Raw genomic sequence first — 4,435 nt, 5'->3', positions numbered from 1 at the left:
GTATTATATATTATATAAGAAAAACATGTAAATATAATTATTTTATAAAACAATTATATAATCATAGTAATTAATATATTAATTATATAAATAAATATAAACATAAATATAAATTTTATGTAACTTATAATTTATATATTGTATAATTATATATGTATACTTTTTAAGATCTTTTTTTAAGGAATTGGCTGGAAACTTAGGCAGGAATTGCTGCAGCAGTCTTAAGGCAGAATTTCTTCTCTTAACTTCAGTTTTCTCTTAGCCTACCCACATATTTGAGGATGATCTCCTTATATAAAGTTGGCCGATTTTCGATGTTAACTACATCTACAAAATACCTCACAACAACACCTGGATTAGTGTTAGATTAAATAACTGAGTCCTATAGCCTAGCCAAGTTGACACATAAAATTCAACCATCATTTGGCCTCTTGTATGTTACATGTCTTCTGAAGGCTCTGTTGGGTTGGATACCCAAGATGAGCCACTCCCATGGTGGTTGGTGCTGGCCGTCAGCTGGAAGTTTGGCTCAGGCTCTTGACCATGGCAACCTGATCCCTCTCAGTTGGTTTGGAATTCTCTCAGCATTGTGGCTGGGTTCTGAAAGGGAGTGTTCTAGGAGCCAGCATTCCAAGAAATAAGAAATGGAGGCTGCTGGGGCAGTAAGTCCTCCGCCTGGAGCTAGTACAGTGTTAATTCCACTATGTTCTATTGGTCAAAGCAGTCATGGGCTTACTCAGATTCAAGAGGGTGGAGAAATAGTTGCATCCTTTTATGGGAGAGCGGCAAGGCCACACCATAGAACATATGGGCTGGGAGATTTAGTTGTGGGTATTTTTGGAAAATATAATGGCACTCACCATTTCCATGTACACTGGCTGGCCAGCCAACTACCAGCACCTGCAACTCTTTGCCTCAGGGCTTTCTCCAGTGTCCAGGGTCTGTTGTGCTCTTTGCGAGAGAGGTCTGCAGCTATGGGAAATTCACACCCACCCACTGCAGTTCTTAACCAATAATTGACAAGAGTTGGATACTACAATTCCCTTGCTTCCCAGAGCTCCGCCAGCACAATTAAGTTCCAGTTGCAGGCAATGTTAACTTGCTTGATAATTCACTCTTTACTGCTGACTTCCATTCACTGTTTCTCTTCCCTGCTTTCCGGACTGTGTTGCTTCCTGAGATCACCTCCTGAAAAATTCACTTGCCCTCAAATCTTTGTCTCAAGGTCAGCTCCTGGGAGAACCCAACTGAAGTGATATAGAATAATGTGTCCAAGGTCAGAGCCTAAACTAGGGGCTAAACTGACTCCCAGTCAAGAGTACTTCCATATTTGTTATATTCTGAAGAAGTTTCAGAGTAATCAACTGCGTGATCTTATCAAGTGATGGGGGAGGGCTCACAAAAGAAAAACGTGAAGTGTATAGTAGCTATATTAAACAGATGTTGCTTGGAAAGAGCACCGGACAGGGAGTCAAGGAATGTGGGTTCTCACTTATTGTTCTGTGCCGTGAATATGTTGTGTAACTTTCCCAAGCATGAGCCGGGAAGAGTAAATTCCCATTCCACAGTCACATCTCCAGCATTCCTGTAAGAGTCAAATGGATGACGACTGCAAAAGCAGTATCAGGAAGAAAAACAAGCAAATGAATGGAACAATTTAATTTTTCTCAATTTTAATGGCTCATTCAACAAAATATTGTTTTAAATTTTCTTGCAAGCTTCTCATGTAGCCTTGATCCACATTCTACATGAGAAGTAGACAATTACCCAATCCATCATTCCACACTGCTGGATAATTAGGTTATGTTGAAAGCTTCTTGTTTTAAAACAGTCTTCAGATATGATTTTTAGCAAACTGTCACCAGTGGCCCACTTTAACAAGAAAGGGCTCCTTGGATAGAAAGTGATCTCTCCATCCAAACAACAAATGTTCCTATCATTGCAGAACATACATAGGCATGAACTGCCTGGACAAAGAGAGTCAAGATATTTTTTTCTCCATTGGTTTATTTAAAAAAAGAAACGTCCACGTACTACAGCTTCCCCTCACCACTAGCTTCTTTAGGATTTATGAAATTCACTTAGCTCTGTGTGTGTGTATGTGTGTGTTCAGTTTTTGATAACTATCTCTTTGTGTGTTAGTGAGTAGGGTAGAAAAATACAGAGAACAGATTAATAGGAGAGAGAATATCTCAAGAATGGTCTTGGACACAAATAATAATATCGATAATGTGCTGTGATAAAACTTTACCACAGGGTTGGGATGTATGTACTTACTTACTAAATTGATCACACTTTTCTGGTTTAAAAGGTAAAATGCAATTTAGGTGCTAAGAATTTAGAATTTACTTTGGTTTGACATATATTTTTATGTTATATTTTTTAAGGGAAATAATTTGATTTGTTCTGCAGCTTGTTTAGCAAACTTTACTTTCCAGCTTAACTGAATCCGCAGCTGCTGGAACTGGCCTTCTCTTGCCACACACCAGCCTTTGCTTCTGCTAAGGTGGGAAAAGACTTAATCTGGGAATTACAATTCTCTCAAAGACGATTTTCAAAGTGGATATTTTAAAAAAGATATGTTGGTTGACAGATTCATATCTACATTACCCTCTCCAGAGGAGGGGATGCTCTCTCTTTTATTTATCATTCTGCTGGTGTGTTACATCCTGAATGCTGAGAACTAATTAGCCTCCTCTGTGTCACTAAGACAACTTTTTATGAGCACTTGCTTCTTCATTGTATAGAATCAAATACTAGGAACTTTCCTTTAATCGTCATATTCATTTTTTGAAGATGCACCTAATAGACGTAGGGAAAGAGAAAAAATACCTAGGAAATAAATCAGTTTCTAAGACGTTAGAGTGAAACACATAGATTATTTTTAAAGAGAAAGCCTCAAATTAAGGATTGAATTTAAAAAAAAAAACCTTTATTTTCCTTTCTTGACATCTACAGTATGCAAAAGGCAAGAAAGCCTCTTTGAGTTGGGGGAAAAGTTGTCCTTTGAAATGACTTCAGTGATATGATTTCATCTGTATTTCAAACGCATTAATTTCACACCGTCCACAGTAGGTAATGAAGATGCACAGATTCGGGTCAAATTCACCGTCCGGAAAAACTGCAAATTAAGATGCTGTTGATTGATCCGCTGCCGGCTGTCTGAATCATCGTGATCGAAATCCAAATCTTAAGAAAGGGGCCCGGAGGGATGCCTTTGGGCTTTTGACAGACCCTCGACCAAACTCGGAAGCCCAGCCTGCGCTTTTCCTAATCTTTTTCCAGGCAAGAGGCCCCATCAGCCCGCGTGGGACTCGCAGTGTTTCTTGAAAGTGCTTCGACACCCCCCACCCCCCAAAACCCAGACACACCCCGACCCCGCGAACGGGTCTCGGCTGTCAAAACACGCGGCGGAGTGCTGAGTCCCAGTAACTCGCATGACGATTAATGAGCGGCTTGATAATTTAATATCGCGTGTGATTAAATTATAAGGCGTGGGGGCGGGGAGGGGAGCTCTGCGCTCCCTCGCCCGCCAGGGCCGACGCCGCGGAGCCTGCGGGTCTCGGCTGAGTGCGAACCGCACTCTTCCTTCGCTCAGTGCCTGGCAGGCTCGGCAAGCCGCGGGTCCGCGCCTTCCTAAGGTCAGTGGGCCTCGGGAGGGGAGGGCGGCGGGATTCGGGTTTGGTGGCTCGCAGAGCCGAAGCGGGAGGTACCGGCACCGGGCAGCTCGCGTCTGAGGAGAAGAGCTGGGCGAGCGCCCGGCTGTTCTCCCGGCAAAGGCGCGGAGGGGCCGGGCGATGGCCCCAGGCAAGGGAAGATCTCTTTCTTAAATCCCCAGTCCCTCTGCCACAGGGGTTTAGGGAGTCTTTGGGACCCCGAGACCCCTGGGAAGAGGGGACACGGGGCCTGGCCCAGCTGGGTCTGCACCGGGCCCCCGCCCCCCGCGCGTGGACTTGGAGAGGATTTCTCTGCAGGCGAGGAGGTGGTGGCCGGGTTGAGCCCCCAAAGCCCCTCTCCTCCCCAGCCGCGGACCCCAGCCCTGTCCCGTGCCGGGCGGGGTCCACGCCAGCTTAGGTTTAGGCATGTCCGGCGGAGAGAGGGAGTATAAAGCTACGCAAGAGCCTGAAGTCTCCGGAATGCGGACAGACGCTGACAGTCTCCGGGGTTCCCAGCTTCATTTATTGGGGAGGAGGCGCGGGAATCCGATCTAAGCCCCTTTGAGGTTACTGGAGGGACTCCTAGCTGTCACTTCCTTCTCCTTAAAGGATTTCGGGAAGGCTCGGGCGTGGCCACCCCTTCCTCTGGAAGTGTAAGCACAGGTTTGGAGGTGAACGCCCGGCGTGGGCCCGCTTGGGTAAGGGGGCCGGCTGCCCGCACTGTCCCCGCGGCCATGGCGCAGTTCCTCCGGGAGAGAGGTAGGTGGCTGCTCTTGCGG

The sequence above is a fragment of the Ursus arctos genome, unplaced genomic scaffold (genome assembly GCF_023065955.2).
Source record: "Ursus arctos isolate Adak ecotype North America unplaced genomic scaffold, UrsArc2.0 scaffold_16, whole genome shotgun sequence".
Taxonomy (NCBI): domain Eukaryota; kingdom Metazoa; phylum Chordata; class Mammalia; order Carnivora; family Ursidae; genus Ursus; species Ursus arctos.
This window is presented reverse-complemented; position numbering follows the sequence as displayed.